This window comes from Felis catus, chromosome B2, assembly GCF_018350175.1.
Source record: "Felis catus isolate Fca126 chromosome B2, F.catus_Fca126_mat1.0, whole genome shotgun sequence".
Lineage (NCBI taxonomy): Eukaryota > Metazoa > Chordata > Mammalia > Carnivora > Felidae > Felis > Felis catus.
Window position 1 is genome coordinate 12,613,797 of NC_058372.1, and position 18,108 is coordinate 12,631,904.

Here is an 18,108-nt window from a genome sequence, read left to right on the forward strand (position 1 = left end):
GGTTATGGCCCCGGCCATCCTCCAGCCAGCCATGGCAACCAGCAACCTTGGCCGCTTCAGCCGCCCGAGGGAGAGTTTGGGATAGTTCATCTCTGAGAGCTCTCCTAGTCCAACACTTTATGGAACCTCGGCTTTACAAACAGATTGTTTTATTGCTTCCTGTATTACCAGTCTGTTTGATTTCTGTGCCCGGCTCCCTGAGAGCATTTTGAATTACAGCACGGATAATTTCCATCCACAAGGTATGTGACATCATAATGGACACTGGAGAGACACCGTCAAACCAGCATTAACTGGAGTCGCAATCCCTGGGTCGGGAAATTAAAATAAAGATGTTTCGGATAAAACACAAAATGGCATAATAACCTAACTATTATGCTCCAACCGTATAGTCGTTTGTAGCATCACAGCTAGGACTTTCGGCTTTTATTAGGATGCTATAAATAGACAGCTCCTTAAGAGTAGAGACCGTGTCTTTAATCAGAGGTTGACATTAAGTTTTGTGTGCCTGTGATGTACTTATTAACCCAGAGCAGATTTCTCTTCTGTCGTGTGTGCTGAGAGGCGCTTAAAGGCAAACGCTCTTCCCACCTGGATCACACTCTGACTCCAGGGCGGGGAAGGGGTTGTGCGAATGTGATTTCTCGTTGCCGGGTTGCATTTGGTATTCTGAGAAGCCCAAATGAGAAAGTCTTGCTTCTGAGAAATTAGACATATGCCATGACACCTTCCGAATCTAGCGCGGTGGATTAGGTTTTAGGTGCTCGGTAAATATCATTAAGCGAAGAAGGGGAGTTTCCGAGAGCCGAGCCGGGTGAATGGAGAAGTGATCGTTATGAATATAAGGTATAGGGCGTGCGTCTAGGCTGGACACTCTTCCCAGCCTGGATGAACAGCCCCTTGCTTGCCATCCTACCCCTGGGGCTGAAGGATGGACTATCAAAGATGTATTTCACAGGAAATGCATCAGAACTGCCTCCTTGAGGGGCGCTTGGGTGGTTCAGTCGGTTGAGCGTCCGACTTCGGCTCAGGTCATGATCTCACGGTTCACGAGTTTGAGCCCCGCGTGGGGTTCTGTGCTGACAGCTGGGAGCCTGGAACCTGCTTCGGATTCTGTGTCTCCCTGTCTCCCTGCTCCTGCCCCACATGTACTCTGCCTCTCTCTGTCTCTCAAAAATAAACGTTAAAAAAAAAAAAAAAAGAACTGCCTATTGAAGTGTGTGCATGTGCACACAGGCTGGGGCTGGGGACACTGCTTGTGCACAACCCGGGGATGGTAACCGAGGAAGGGACGGTGCCAGGCAGGCTCTGCCCTGCTCCAGCCAGCTCGCATTTCAGCGTCAAGCAGGGGGGCTGAGTGTGAGAGCCCCGAGAGTGTCGAAATGTCCCCTCACACGTATATCACGGAGCCTATCAGGTCAGAGCCTGTCATCTTTGGGACCAGAAGGCAGATGTGAGCCATTCCTCCATCACGGGGCTTTGCGGGAAGACGGGGACCGGAGAGCCTTTCCTCCCACCTCACCTTCCAGTGGGAAATGGGAGAGCAAAACTGTGCCCCCTTGCAACAAGGTTCACTTCCTCTGATCCTTTTGTTATGTTCTTCTGTCTCTTAAATACTCTGCTTAAAAGAACTTGCTAGGAAAAGATGCCAGGGTATGCTTTTCAGAGGTCATGTAGAAGCCAAGAATAATTGGCCTTCCTTTTTGGCTAAGGAGTCCTGACTTGGGGATAGTTTTCTTGTCCTCCCCCCCCCCCCCGCCACATCTGTATTGATATCGTTAATTGTCTGGTGCTCTGGACCCACGTCCGTATGGACACAGCGACCAGCACAAGCCAGACTTCAGCACACGAGCCTCCCAAACCTTAACTTCTCTTTTTAATTTTAGAGTATTTAATTTTAGCATTTTTTCCTATCACTAGATGTTGAGAGCTCCCTCCAGTGTCACTACGTTGTCATATTTACTTTAAGCTTTTTTTTTTTTTAACGAAGATCATTATTCTTTTAATCGTAGCAGGGAGAGTATTTTATTTTGTTTGCACTTACTCCAAGAGCTGCATACGGAGCCCTGAAATGTCATGTGCGTCCCCAGAAGCTGTAGACCGGCCACTCTGCATGTCTGTGCTGCTTTTAGGACCAGGAGAAGTGGGGGGACACGGGAGGATGACAAGGCAGTCAGAGATGACACTGAGGAACAGCATAGTAAGTGTGCTGTGAAAGTGGCTTAGCTCAGAGAGCCTGTCACCTCCCCTTCTTTAGAAAATGGAAGAAGCCCAATCTTTCTCCTGGGAAGCCAAGGCCCTGGGATTCCGTTCTACTGCCTGCTGTCGTATGAGGCGGCCCTAAATGCCTTCTGTGTTTATGGTTCTGGTGTGAAGGCAGCGTGCATGTCCAAAGTTGGATGCGCTCTGCTGGGTTTGGGATCTGGCAAAGTTCTACTTCATGCCAGAGCCCCAATCTTTCTTTTTTTTTTTTTTTAATTTATTTTTAAGTTTATTTATTTTGGGAGAGACAGAGAGCATGAGCAGGGGAGGGGCAGAGCGAGAGGGAGAGAGGCAGAATCCCAAGCAGGCTCCGCACTGTCAGCACAGAGCCCAACACGGGCCTCGAACTCACAAACCGTGAGATCATGAGCTGAGCCGAAACCAAGAGTCAGACACTTAACAGACTGAGCCACCGAGGCGCCCCTAGAGCCCCAATCTTTCTGAGTGTGTGGGGGGTGTGTGTGCATCATAATATGTTTCTCTATGTACGTACACGTATGCACCTATACATGTACGTAAAATCAACAAAACAAAACACTCTTTTCATAGAGTCACTGACAATCCTTTATCTACAAATCGGAAATCAGCCTGGGTTAAAACCACCTCCCTCATTAGGTTGGCAAGAAGAAAGGTGTAGGGCATCGTAAAATTTTTCTGTAGAGGTAAGACATCGCTGGATGCCAGGGAACAAAAATAATTCTCATGCTCAGTCCCGCAGAAAGCTTAGACACTCCGAGGCCCCAACTTTTGCCATGCCGCATTGCCCCCTTCATTTTGTGCAAAGGGAAAGACAATAACCCGGAACACAGCAGGAGCCGGGGCTGACATCAGACGTTCTCTGCTCCTGCTTAATGTCAGCGAGCGCAGAAGTCGAATAGATGAGAACGGGAGAGGGCTGAGCCCATGTAAATGATTCTCACTTGAAAGGGGAAACAGCTTTCATAATTTGTTCCAGCGAAGCCTCGCATGGATTACAGACGTGATCCTAAACCGTGGGGAGGATCTCATAAGTAATGTTTTATGTTCTCTCTTGTCTCTCCTCTTCTGTTGTGCTTGGCTCGCGGGTTGTGTGCGTATTGTTAACCGGAAAATTGCTCTAAGCCGGTTGTTTTTTAAAACAATTTGAGTTGTTTTCAACCATTTTTAAAAACAAGTTCTAGCAAAACTATACGCTCTTTCTGACCAATAAACACTACCCGTTTTACGAAACTACGTGAAAAGGGCAAATAGAAAGAAAGGGAAACAGTCATTAATAATTCTCTGCAAAGAGAATGCTCTCAATCCCAGGGAAGTAAGTGACCAGCAAGTGTTAGAGCAAGAAACAGATAACAGGCAGCATAGGCAGGTCTTCTTTTCTTCAGCCCTGGGGTCAGCTGGTGATGGAGAAAAAGTAGCAGCCGGAGATTCTGGAATCTAGGGATCCCTAGAACACAGCTCTTGGCCCTAAGGGGGAAAAATACCCAGTTATGTTGGTGAGATTTAAACATGATACTTTTATTGCAGCTGACTGGAACTGAACAGTTAAAAGTCAATACCGATAATTTCCTCTAACTAGAGACTCAAAATGTTTCCACCAGTGGGCACTCTTCCTACTAGAGGGAGGCAAAACCTGCCAAGGTCACTTCTGGTGGTGATCAGACCTTTTCATCATCTCGTCTGCTCCAACTAAAATAAAAGCCTCAGTGTGGGGAGCCTGCGTGGCTCAGTTGGTTAAGTGTCTGACTTGGGCTCAGGTCACGATTTCGCAGTTTTTGAGTTCAAGCCCCGCATCGGGCTCGGGGCTGACAGCTTAGAGCCTGGAGCTTGCTTCAGATCCTGTGTCTCCCCCTCTCTCTGCCCCTCCTGTGCTCTCTATGCTCATGCTCTGTCTCTCTCTGTCTCTCAATAATAAATAAACATTAAATAAAAATAAAATAAAATAAAATAAAAGCCTCAGTGTCAACTATACTCAAATAAAAAGAAAATGAAATAAGATAAAATTGGGACGCCTGGGTGGGTCGGTCGGTTGAGCTTCTGACTTTGGTTCGGATCATGATCTCACGGTCTGTGAGTTCGAGCACCGCGTCGGGCTCTGTGTTGACAGCTCAGAGCCTGGAGCCTGCTTCGGATTCTGTGTCTCCCTCTCGTTCTGACCCTCCCCCGTTCATGCTTTGTCTCTCTCTGTCTCAAAAATAAATAAACAGTAAAAATAAATAAATAAATAAGATAAAATAAAATAGTCCCAGCCACAGATCTCCCAGTTACCACACTTGGGACGACACGAGTGTCGTATCCTAGAAGAAGTCTTGGTGTTTAAGTAGTTTCTGCTGGCCTTGGAAGCGTTAAACCCTCGTCAGGGTAAAGTTCCACCTCTCCCCATCTGCTTGACTTATGGAGATAGTGACTGTCCAAATAATGACAACATGCTTCGCATGCCTAGTGAACGAGGAAAATGAGCCCCATTTGCAGGAGCACACTACTAATGAAGTAAGCTTCCTGTTTGGCTAACCAAACTTATTGTCCTGATAACTTAGAAGTTATATATCCGTTTCACCCCAATTTTTATGCATTTGTGAGAAGCCGCCAAGGTGGCAGGGGAAGAGAGCTCAGAGGTCAACACCGACTTTAGAACTTCCTCCACGAATTTTTTTTCCCCCTTGTTTCCTTCTCTACTCCGAACCCTGCTTCTAATGAAACTCAGGGTTGTGAGGCTTTGGGACGATATCTTCCAAAATTAGATTCTAGTTAGGAAATCAAGTTTCCAGGGGCGCCTAGGTGGCTCACTCGGTTAAGCATCCGACTTCAGCTCAGGTCATGATCTCATGGTCCGTGAGTTCGAGCCCCACATCGGGCTGTGCTGACAGCCCAGCGCCTGGAGCCTGTTTCGGATTCTGGGTCTCCCTCCCTCTCTCTCTCTGCCCCTCCCCTGCTCGTGCTATCTCTCCCTCTCGCTCAAAAATAAATAAACATTAAAAAAGAGTTTAAAGGGGCGCCTGGGTGGCACAGTCGGTTAAGCGGCCGACTTCAGCCAGGTCACCATCTCGCGGTCCGGGAGTTCGAGCCCCGCGTCGGGCTCTGGGCTGATGGCTCAGAGCCTGGAGCCTGTTTCCGATTCTGTGTCTCCCTCTCTCTCTGCCCCTCCCCCGTTCATGCTCTGTCTCTCTCTGTCCCAAAAAAAATAAATAAACGTTGAAAAAAAAAATTAAAAAAAAAAAAAAGAGTTTAAAAAAGGGAATCAAATTTCTATAAAGTAGACGTTCGTTCAGAAAGGAAAATGCATTCATGTGTCCAGCGTGAGAGAGAGATGCATGTGAACAGTGAGCGCTTAGACTTTTCAGTATCTTCAAAAATTATTTTTTGCTTATCTGATTTTTTACAAAATTGAATTCTTTTTGCTTCCTTGCTTTTTTCCCCCGGCACATGGCACGCTACTCGGCCAGTTACAAACATAATGAAGATGCGAGAGGTAAAGATGATGCAGGCTGGGAGAGGAAGAGGCTGAGTGCCGTTTTGAAGGTTTCTGGGCTTTAAGAGACAGACAACCAGGCGCGACACGAGCAGCCGGGAATGCGAATCTGGTCAGTGACGCGGGGCGGGGGGGGGGGGGGGCCTTCAGTCCAGGGTGAGTAGTCGCATTCTGTGTGGAGGAGGCCACCCAGAGAAAGCCCGGGGCTAGGAATGTTGTAGACCGGGGACAGGATTCACTGTAGCCGAGGAGGAAAGAGCGAGGGGCGTGAAGAGAGAGCGGTCGGGGAGCCAGAAGACGGTAGACTTCTTGCCATGACAACACGAGGAAGGGTATTGAGGACGGCGCTCGTTGGGAGCCCTGGGTGTTAGCTATAAGTGATGAGTAACTAAATTCTACTCCGGCAAACAAGATCACACGGTGTGTTAACTAACTAGAATGTAAAGAAAAAGTTGAAGAAGAAAGAAGAAGCGAATACAAAACCGGAAAAAAGAAAACGCAAGAAGAGCACATACGTGGCGGGGAGGGGGAGGCGCAGGGACCCCCTTTGGTCCCTCAGACCTAAGGTCCTCACCACGCAACCCAGCCCCTTTGACTGCTGTCGTCACAGGCTCACCGTCCTATGTCTGCCCCCCAGAATAGAGCCACCCTCATCGAGAGAGGAGGTGGGAACGTAACCCCAAGGAGGAGAGTATCCACGGGAAGCTTTCTCTCTATGACCGAGAGAAGCTGACCTTGCTGGGAGGGAGGCGTCCCCCCTGTCAGAGCCAGCCCCAAGCTTGCATTCCAGGGTGCAGAGGGAGGACGGCGTTCCGAAGAGAAAATTCCTCCCCCACGAATAAAACCCAAAGCCCATATAGTTTCAAGGACTCTTAACCTCTTAACTCTTAATGTTGAGACTTCTGCCACTGTCCCCAGGGTCCTGAGCCCCACCGTCCCCAGGAAGGGGGGTGACACCAACTTCTTGAACTCCTCTGTAGACATGTATGTTTCATTAGAGGTGGTAACAAGGGGTTGCTTCGAGGCATTGGAGGACTCTCCTAATTTCCGTCAGTCCTCCCATTTTTATCAAGAACAACTGGTCGTCTCTCCATCTTATGTGAAGAGCCATGCGTATGTGGCTTCAAAGCCAGTCTCATTAACCCTCCTGCACACGGACTGTCTCCCATAGAAGGAAGTTCTCGTAGGCAGGCTTCGAGAGCCACTGGTAGATTTCAAGGGTGAGGTTTTTTCATTAGTGGGAACTAACATACATATGTCAAATCTTTGTCTTAATATAAGGACACTTTAAAATAACTTTTCTAGGGGCGCCTGGGTGGCTCAGTCAGTTAAGCGTCCGACTTCGGCTCAGGTCATGATCTCGAGGCTCGTGGGTTCGAGCCCCGCGTCGGCTCTATGCTGACCGCTCGGAGCCTGGAGCCTGCTTCGGATTCTGTGTCTCCTCCTCTCTCTGCCTCTCCCATGCTCATGCTCTGTCTCTCTCTGTCTCTCAATAATAAATAAACGTTAAACAAAAAAATAATAAAATAACATAACTTTTCTCGGGGCACCTGGGTGGCCCATTCAATTGAGCATTCTACTCTTGATTTCAGCTCTGGTCACCATCTCACAGTTTGTGGGATCAAGCCCTGCATCAGGCTCTGAGGCTGCTTGGGGTTCTCCCTCTCCCTGTCTCTCTGCCTCTCTTTCTCTCTCAAAAAAAATAAATAAACATGAAAAAAAAATTTTAATCTCTCAAAATAAATAAATAAACATTTAAAAAGTTAAAAATAACTTACCTAATGTTTTTTAAAAGGAAAGAATATTTTGACACCCCTAAATGAGAATAACATAGTTTCAGAATAAATCATAGAAGTTTAGTGTTACGATAAAGTTACTATATTGTCATCATCTTTCTTTGTTTCCATGGATTGGGCCTGGTTCTCAGACCAGCGTGTGGGAACTACTGGGTTAGAGTATTAGCCAACAAGCATGGCCAAAATATCCCACCCTAGCAAAGAACAGACCATGATCGTCTTTGAACCTTTCTCTGGCTTGTGATTCTTGAGACTCCTTGCTGGCACCGAAGTACAGACTTTCTTTCCCCTTCCTCGTCTAGCCTGTAATCTCTTTGAGTCTAGAAAAACAACATTGTGTTTTTGATATGTTTCGCACAGAGTCGGGTACGAAAGAGGCGCACCATAATGTTTGATGAATGAATGAGTGAATGATCTGAAGGGGGAGACATTAAGGAACAGAAAAGATTAAGGAACCGGGAGTCCTTGCATAAGATGCCCATCCATGTGGTCACTGAAACATTGCACGGTTGGGGTGAGGCCCGATAGGAATGCCATCAGCCAGGTCTCCAGAGCATCTGCCAAGGCTGAAAGTGACCTGAAAATGGGTACCTTGAAGCAATAAATAGGAGAAAATGGCACGTCATGGGGCCGGCTGTGGAGTCAGAAGAGAAGGGAGTTTCGAAGGAGGGTACAAGCCACTGCATGGGGCTGAGAAGGGCGAACTGCCTCAGCCTACACGTGCCGTAGGATGGACAGTAGTCCCTGCAGGATCCCAGAAAAGTTTTAGGCGGGAGAGGGAGAGCTGCTTTTTACTACATCTTCCTTTTTTTTTAATTAAAAAAAAAAAGTTTATTGTTGAGAGAGACAGAGACAGAGCACGAGCAGGGGAGGGGCAGAGAGAGAGAGAGGGAGACACAGAATCCGAAACAGGCTCCAGGCTCCGAGCCGTCAGCACCGAGCCCGACGCGAGGCTCGAACCCACGGACCGTGAGATCGTGACCTGAGCTGACGTCAGACACTTAACTGACTTTTTTTTCTTCATTCGTTTTGATTCTTAAATTCCACGTCTGTGTGGAATCATAAGGTATTTGTCTTTCTCTGACTTATTTCACTTAGGATTATACCCTCCAGACCCATCCATGTTGTTGCAGATTGCAAGATTTCATTCTTTTTTATGGCTGAGTAATATTCCACTGTATGTATATATACCATATCTTCTTTATCCATTAATCTATTGATGGACACTTGGGCTGTTTCCATAGTTTGACCATTGTAAATAATGTTGCAGTAAACATAGGCTCGCCTGTATCTTTTCAAATTAGTGTTTTCATATTCTTGGGGTAAATAACGCAGAAGTTGAATTACTGGATCGTATGGTACTTCTATTTTTAATGTTTCGAGGAACCTCCATACTGTGTTCCACAGTGGCCACCCCAGTTTTCATTCCCACCAACAGCTCACGAGGGTTCCTTTTTCTCTACCTTCAACACCACCCGTTGTTTCTTGGGTTTTTGTTCTTGTAGCCATCCTGACAGGTGTGAGGTGGTTTGTCATTGTGATTTTGATTTGCATTTCCCTGAAGATGTGTGAGGTTGAGCATCTTTTCATGTGTCTGTTGGTCAACTGTACGTCTCCTTTGGAGAAATACCTCAGCAACCGCACTGCTGACATTGGGACCAGATAGGTCTCTGTGGGGTGGCCATTGGGGGAGGGGTCATCCTGTGCCTTGGAGGATATTGAGGATCACACCCAGGCCTCTACCTGTTGGATGCTGGTGGGCACCTCCCTTCATCCGTGACAATCATACATGTCCGCACACATTGCCAAGTGTCCCTCGTGGGGGACAACACTGCCCCTGGTTGAGAACCAGTGGGTTAGAGGGACAATTAGGTGATTTCCCCGCCCCCCACCCCCACCATACACACCTCCATCCTGTCTTCTGGAGCCGTGAGGCCAAGAAATGACTTAACCCTGATATACTTAGAAGACAACACATTTTTCACTCTTTCAGCCTTCGGAAATGCTGAGAAAGTGTTTGCTTTTAATTTGACAGCCTGAATTACTGTAAAGTGTCCTCGGCACAGACCAGCACCTCGGCCCCCATTTACTTACAGCTTTAGTAGAACAGTAGGGAAATTTCTTTCCAAGAAAATGTTGGCTAAGTCACCAAACATGATTGTAAGTCATCCCCACACACCCACCAAAATTGTGAGAGAAACTGGAAACTCTGTCATCTATTCTCAGGATCCCCATCTTAGTAATTCACCAATGACCTCTAAGAATTTCTTTGTTTCCGTTAAGTGCTGCCGCCTTTAACTTTTCCTCTCAAATGCTTTCCAGCCACAAGGTCGGTCAGTTGACAGTCTCAAAAGTCCTGACAAGGGGACAGATGGGTTTGCTGTTTGCGTTGTTACAGTTATTTCTGCTTAATGTGTTGAGAAAACATCTCAAGGTTTTAACCCTGGCTGAAGTCTCAGGACTGAGACATTTTAACGGACTAGCACTTAATCTGTCCTCTGCTGGTGAACGTGAACTGGAGGCCCGAAGGCCCACATTGTACCATCGGTGAAACTTTCTCTTAAAGCCAAAGAAAACTTAAATCCAAACAGGATTTTGTCTCAAGCTAAAACAAAAATGTACATCATGTCGAAAGCCTCCTCCAAGTGCTACAGTTAATAAGCGATGTTGTGTTTTTACTGGAAAAGCATGTATCTAGCCAGGCATTCTTCGCATTTTTTCCCAGGATTTAGTCATAAAATCATTTTAGACATATTGCAAGGAGAAAATGTGTACATAGCTGATAAAGGGCGGCAATTTTTTCCCCTGTTTTGGTGTTTAGCTTCCTCGGGGTGGAGAAAACAACTATCACATACATATGCACACACAGGCACGCACATGTGTATGTGTGTACCTATGTGTGTATGGTGTGTTTTGCCCTCATGGAGTGTGGATGTGTGTATCTAACACAAACTATTCACACACACGAGCATACACACACAGACACACGCATATGTATCTGTTTTCACCACTGAGTATAAAACCTGGCTTCTTTATTGACTGTTCTAATTTGATTTAAATTGGATATTATAGACCTTCCCCCCTGATTTGCATAATTTAGATCCCAAGTATAAAACACTTCCTAATTCTTCCCACATGCCTACAGCATCTTTAGGAATTCAAACCAAAGTGTGTTTGGATCTCATTTATCTAGGACATGACGGCAGTGTAGATATAGTTTCTGCCAAACTAGGGAGCAGGGGTGCTGGGCAGGGGGAGGTCTTTATTCATAAACATAGAGATGGATGGGTGCATCATCGTTGGCTACGTTGCTAACTGAAGGAAGGAGGGAAAAAGTGAACTCAGATGTTGATCGTCTGAAAAATTCCCGTTTTCAAAGCAGATCAACATAAAAGCAGTAATCTGCGATGGAGTCTAATGAGCCCTGGATTTGGATTTCTGGGTGTTGAGTCCCAGCAGGGCAACCGACTGGATACATGACCTTGGAGGGGTCGCCTAACCTCACATTCTTCGTCTGTTAAATGGAGCCAATGAAACAACACAGTGGTGGTTATGCAGACTCATAAAGATAATCCACGAAATTATGAGAACATTAGGAGGGATTACACAAATGTCAAGTGGCATTATTTTTCCCTGCAGATACTGTTCTCGTGTGAGTTCTTGCTGATGCATGCATAATTCCATTTCTGAGTCAGACTGATTTCAAAGCAGATAATGGAAATAGTAAATCATCGGTAGATTAATTGGAAACTCGAAGCCAGTTCTGACTTGGGTATGCGGTTGGGTGGAACGTGCAATGCGTGTCGTGATGGAAAGGTCACCAGGCCTACAGTTCTGCTAGCCCTGGCCCCCACGAGGAAGAGTTCTAGTCCCCCTAAGGGAAAGCTGGAATGAATGCCATAGTGTGCTGATACAGATTTAGCTACTGGTGAGGGGACATCGGGAGTTCTGATTAATAGCATTTGCTGATTTCTGTGCTGTGAACATTCCCACGGTGACCAATTCCAACGCAGCTGACATGACATCATCGAATGTGAGGTTGGGAAGGACGCATAGTAGCTCACCATTACATACGTATTTCCATCCTACAGGTTGATGGAATTCACCTCAACTGAAGAGCAAATAAAGTCACACATAGTAAGAATAAAGTATAGTAATAATAGCAAAATAGAGTAAAATCATTAGGGATTGATGAGTTTTTAATATAACTTGTTCAACTGTAAGTTTATATAATTTAATTTTTAATAATGGCTGCGTCTAACACAAGGCTTGAAAATTGTAAGTCCCCTCTTGCAGGCTAGTGCAAGCTGGGGCCAACAAGACACCCTTTCTCGTCAGCAGCTACGTAAAAGCACAGAATTGTACCATGACCCAGCAAGTTCAGGACCATCCTGGAAAACCAGCAAAGAAAGTGCAGCCATAAATGGGTTTTTATGTCCATGGATTTTGGATGAGCTGTCCGTTCCTCGTCCCACGTTTTCTAGTACATTTCTCTTTGGTTAACAAAATGAGTATTGGTTTATGAGTGTGGCTTATGGGTCTAGTTATTAAGGTTAGTATTTGAAATAGTTTCGGTTTTTTATTTTTTTATTTTTTTTTAAATTTTTTTTTTCAACGTTTATTTATTTTTGGGACAGAGAGAGACAGAGCATGAACGGGAGAGGGGCAGAGAGAGAGGGAGACACAGAATCGGAAACAGGCTCCAGGCTCTGAGCCATCAGCCCAGAGCCTGACGCGGGGCTCGAACTCACGGACCGCGAGATCGTGACCTGGCTGAAGTCGGACGCCCAACCGACTGCGCCACCCAGGCGCCCCATAGTTTCGGTTTTTTAATTGTTGGAAAGACAGTGAAGACTTAGAACTGAATTTAGTAGGAACTCTTATTCTCTTTGTTGGTCCTTAAGACAAGAATCTAGAAAATATTCCCAAAGAGCGAGAAGTACCTTGTCGTTTGTTTGTTTGTTTGTTTGTTTGTTTGTTTTAGCTGTCCTGAAAGATCCAGGAGGCAATGGTTTGGGGGGGAACAAAGGATTAAACTTTTAGCTCATTCATGATGGACACACTTGGGGAAGGGACCTAGGATGACCGGTGCCTTCTCCCGTAACCAGAGGTGATAGGATAGCTACCTCATGTCTGACCAGCCACACTGTGACTGTGGAGAATTTGAGAAGCCTAGCTCGAAACAGAGAGAAAGAATGTAAAAGCAGCCTTCATACTCAAAACCATCACAAGGTCTAAAAGCCAACAAAACCAATATTTCAGATACTGAATTATTAACTTACTCCTAGATGTGTTTCAGGCATTGAACTTACCTTGAAGACAAGTGTGTAAGAAAACTGAAGAAATGTATAGACCCGTGAGATCTGGGCCAAGTATAGATTAAGGGGGTAGGAGGGGGGGTACCAGAAAGGGCAGGGTCCCATGTTAGAATCCACATGGAAAATTTATAGTCCTGTATTGTAGATTGATTGCAAAAAAAATTTTTTCTTTATTCAGTCACATGTGTAAGCCGAGAATTTCATTTTGTTTTCCTGAGCAGGACTTAAAACATTAATGCCATAGGCTCACAACGAGCGTTTGCACTGGTCATCTATCGTGAATTCGGTAGATGTATTTGCAGTCAGATAACGTAGCAAGAGAGTCAGCATTTTAAAATAAAGCAACTTACAGGTAGGCGACGAATCACTAAATTCTATTCCTGAAATCATTATTACACTATATGTTGACTAACTTGGATTTAAAATAAATTTTTTAAAAAGTACAAAAAAAAAAGGAAAAGAAAACCACTTATCCATAATTGTCCTATTTAATGATTTGTAAGTCATATGCTGTTTCCGTATTGGGGAGATACATGATATTTTAGTAGTTCTAAAAAAAAAATAGCCTTCATCCAGCAAAAATGTCAGTATGCTATTGTGTTTTGCTTATGAATTCACTCAGATAGAATGTTTTAAGAATTTGAAGATTCTCGAAAAAAAATGGTTATTTCCTTTGGGTGTGTTTATGTTAAGGGGAGGGAAACCATGTGATTTCCTAGGACAATGGCTCTCAAGTTATGAGCTGAGGAGCATCACCTTGACGGCTTGTTAAAATACAGATTGCCCGACCCCACCCCGGAGTTTCTGACTCGATAGGTTTGAAGTTAAGGCCTAAAAACGTGCGCTTCTAACAAGTTTCCCTGCGATCATGATGCTCTTGGCTCTGAGGACCACACTTTGCGAACCACTGACTGGTGATTTTAGAGATAAAGAATGGGCCGGGAAGATGTCTAGTAAATCGGTACGCATAAAGTGGTCATGAACAGAACTTCAAGCGTCAGGGGGCACCCGGGTGGCTCCGGTCATGATCTCACCGGTTCGTGAGTTCGAACCCTACATTGGCTCTGAACTGACAACACAGATCCTGCTTTGGATTCTCTGTCTCCTCTCTCTCTCTGCCCCTCCCCCGCTTGCATTTGCTTTCTCTCTCTCTCTCTCAAAAATAAACTTTAAAAAAAAAAAGAAGAAGAAGAAGAAGAACTTCAGGCATCAGGATTCCAAAGGGGAGGCAGGAAGTCCGGCCATTTTAGGAACACTTAATTTATGACTGGCAGTTATCCAGTTTGCACCTGCTATAATGTCATTCAGGTCTAGCTGACTTTTAAGACTCGTCCATTTCCACGTCTGTGGGTATCAGCTGGGCAGTCTGAGTTCTGTCTTTGCTCTTCACAACCCTCCCCACGTGTCATGTCTCTGCTGGTAACATCGGAATTTCCCCCAAACTGAAGAGCCTGAAAGCAGCCATCTGAAAAGAGGGCGGTGGCAAGGTTATTGATGAGCGTTAGCTAGTATCATTTCTACTGCCGACCAGGCGAGCAGAACTTTCTGGCATATTCTTGATCACCATTATTCCATGTTTCCTTTGAGGGATCAGAGTTTCCTGCTGCTGAGCTCTGCTTTTCTCCCCTGCCAGGCCCTCTCACTAGAGTCATTGTGCAGGGGCCACTGATCTTGGTGACGTGGCTGCAGGGTTTCCACTGGAGGAATCAATCCCCAGACTTCTGGGCAGAGAAGAGGCTGGGCCACCAGAGGCCAGGTGGAAACACCAGGCTCAGGCCAAGGGTGCTGACGTCTCCTCTCTGGGCTGCTGGGCCTGGAGGACAGAGAAGAGTCTACAGGGGTGAGAGGCATGGAGGCTGTGGTAAAGCCCTGTTGTCAGCCGTTGCCATGCACACACTCCATGCATATAGATTCATGGGGCACACTGCTTTTCCAGAACCTTCTAGTGCCTTCCAGAAGACTCACTCCAGAGTTCAACTCTTTTAGACTCCAAAGTACCCGTTAGAAAACCTACATTTAAACTGATATCCCCTGCAGGAAAGAACAGATAACAAATATGTGAATCATACTTAAGTTTCTTCAGTCACAGAGAAACTTGTTATTTTTAAAAAGTGTGTCCTAAGCCTAAGTGACCAGCATCCTTTGGGGAACTCGTTTTTAATGCCATTTCCTTTGCATCAGTGTTAAGAATTCAGGCTTCACGGATGATTGAAAATGTCTGAGAATCTGTGTTTACTACAAGGCATGGCGGTGATTCTGATGGGCGGCCATGCCTACAAGCGTCTCATTGAACAGAGCCTGGTCTTGATGGGGGAGGATTATGCTGCTGCTGCATCATGAGTAATTCAAAGAAAAGTTGCTTTAAAAAAAAAAAAACTATAATAGTAATCCATAGCTATGATATTTTTAATCTCAACAGCGTTTATTGTTTTCAAAAGACCTTCATAGCAATCATGTTATGTTCTTCCCAATGTTCCTGGGGAGCAGAAGACAGGACTTGTAGTATTGGAACCATCTTACATCTGGGGTGCTGCTACGGAGTGGGACCAGAATGAGAACCCACCCTTCTGGTCTCCTGTCTACCATGCATTACTATACAATCTCTGGTGCTTGCGTGTGTGTGTGTGTGTGTGTGTGTGTGTGTGTGTGTGTGTGTGTTTGATACCTTGAGTCTGTCACCTTGCTTTTTAAGAATGGATTACTGCCGCCATTTGCAACACCGTGAATGGCTACAGAGGGTATTATGCTAAGCAAAATAAGTCAATCAGAGAAAGACAGATACCATATGATTTCACTCATATGTGGAATTTAAGAAACAAAACAAACAAACAAGAAGAAAGAGACAAACCAAAACAGACTCTTAACTATAGGGAACAAACTGATGTTTGCCAGAGGGAAGGTGGGTGGGCAAATGAGTGAAATAGGTGATGGGGACTAAGGAGGGCACTTGTCGTGATGAGCTCTGAGTAATGAATAGAATTGTTGAATCAGTACACTCTACACCTAAAACTAATGTAATGCTGTTTGTTAATTACACTGGAATTAAAATTTAAGGAAGGAATGGATTACTGCCACTACCACAGATAATGCAGGTATAAGTGGAGGTGAGAAGCCAAAACTGAAAAGAGACAGCAGCTGAGGTGCACCCAGAGGGTCTGACAGCCCAGGTTCTGAACTAGGGAGCAAGGCCAGAGTTCATTTGTTTCAGGGCTGAGCAGCTACGGATACAGTGTAAAGTCAGGCATCTAAAAAACAGATTAGTCTAGGGGCGCCTGGGTGGCGCAGTCGGTTTAGCGTCCGACTTCAGCCAGGTCACGATCTCGCGGTCCGTGAGTTCGAGCCCCGCGTCAGGCTCTGGGCTGATGGCTCGGAGCCTGGAGCCTGTTTCCGATTCTGTGTCTCCCTCTCTCTCTGCCCCTCCCCCGTTCATGCTCTGTCTCTCTCTGTCCCAAAAATAAATAAACGTTGAAAAAAAATTAAAAAAAAAAACAAAAAAAACAGATTAGTCTATGAGAGGAAGTTATTTGCATGCATATCGTACAAAGGGATATACCCCCAAAATGTATATGCGCATGCATACAAAGGTCCCAGTGGGGTCCAAGGTCCAGGTGATGGAGGGTAACAGAGATTAGTCAGGAAGGCGGTGGGGCAACAGATCCTGAAGACGTGGTAATGAGAACACCAGAGTTCAGAAATAAAGACTTCCGTTGCCAGAAGTCCTTGGGAAGTGAACCAAGAGTTTGGCATTATGGGTCAAGAATCTCCTACTTCCAGGACTAGCATGAGTGCACCCTTGAGTCTACAGGTTCCGACCAGTTGCTAGTTTAAAGTCTGGGAAGCTCAGGTTAACCAAACATTGCCCCTGTACTTTGTTACATCCCCTTGAGCGAGCCTCACTTGCCTCCGCTGTGAACTACGGAGTTGGCAAACTCACAGTCTATACGTTTCTTGCAGCAAGGAAACGCGTGGGATAGTCCCACTCGTTTGGAATAGAGCAAATGCAATGCCCGTGTTAGTCATGGGACTCCTGCGTGTTTGGCCAGTGCTTCCCATTGACCCTCCCCTCTTGGCTGCTGTTTCTTTGTCCTCCAGAAGGAAAATGAACAGAAGGTGGGTCACATGCTAGCGTATTATCTGCTGGGTAGTTCTTGTAGTGAAAGGATGACCAATAAGCTGAGAAACCAAGACCGCTGCCTCCTCTCCATTCATTCAGGGGCTTTACAGCCTCGAGGAGGACAAGAAAATTAAGGGCGCTCAAGACAGAAGGAACTCGAAATCAAGAGTCGGACGCTCACCCGACTGAGCCACCCAGACTTCCCTCTGATGCCTTTTTAATCTAGGCACACTGGGAAAAAAGAAGGATGACGAATGGTAGTTCAGCAAATGAAGGTAGCATTGGTCAGGTGGGCATTATAAACCAAGCCGAGTGGAGACTCTCCTCTCTGCTTTTGAAAAAACCGTGCCGATGATACTGTATTTCTCACAGTCGTATCTCCAGTTTACTTGCCTGCACACTGTTCTTTGATTTGATCCCCACCACAAGCCTGTGAACTAGCCACAGAGGCGGCAGAATACAGATCATCTTAGATTAGAAAAGTCTAGTAACCCGTGGGCAGAGGCCTGAGAATTGGACACCAAGTTACTTGAGGTCATGCAACATTCCACTAGCTGAGCTTCGGTAAGGACGCGGCCCCTGGTGTCTCCTTTTTTCTTAGTCCCGTTGAATCATGCCAGCTTTCTGGTACAGTCCGTAACATGGCAGTAAAAAGGCACTTGTGAAATTCCCAGTGGTACCAACAGCGGACTTCCCCTGAAAGGTACACACCAGACCTGAAATAACATATTTAATTCGAAGTAACAGCATTTGCCTGCACCCGAATTCAGAAGTCTACCTCCTTGTGCACTTGGGTCTTGAGAGAGTCCATACATCTTATGGAAATAGACATGATCGGGTGCTGTTGAAAGGAAAAAAATGTTGGATCCTCTGTTGTTTCCAGGATGTTCATGTGTTTTTAGGTGAAGAATTGCTCTCAGGGAAGTTCTGTACTTGGGTAGCAGGGACTTTGGCACAAAGTCGATGAAATACACCTGTTGAGCTGTGCGCCCTTGCTGCTGATGGAGTTCTTCCCATGATGGCGGTCGACAGCACTGCATGGGGACCTATAGTCCCTTTCACCTTGGCTGCAGGCTCTTTGGTTAGGGGACTCCATCCATGGTCAAGTCTCTGCCCCAGCTCCTCGGCATCCTCAGCCTCCCTCCCCATGCATACCAAGCTTGGAGTTCATGC

General features: G+C 45.9%; 1 protein-coding gene across 17 annotated transcripts in view; it reads left to right on the plus strand.

Annotated features, from left to right (window-relative positions):
• The window catches only part of ATXN1 (ataxin 1), a 415,607-nt gene that overhangs the window by 327,316 nt on the left and 70,183 nt on the right, over positions 1 to 18,108 (plus strand). The window contains exon 7 of one of the 17 annotated variants that reach the window (XM_045057080.1): positions 5,682 to 5,819. The exons of the other annotated variants lie outside the window; for them this stretch is intronic. The gene's annotated coding sequence lies outside the window, so the exon portion shown is untranslated. The remainder of the gene's footprint in view (positions 1 to 5,681; positions 5,820 to 18,108) is intronic. 17 annotated transcript variants of the gene reach the window in all.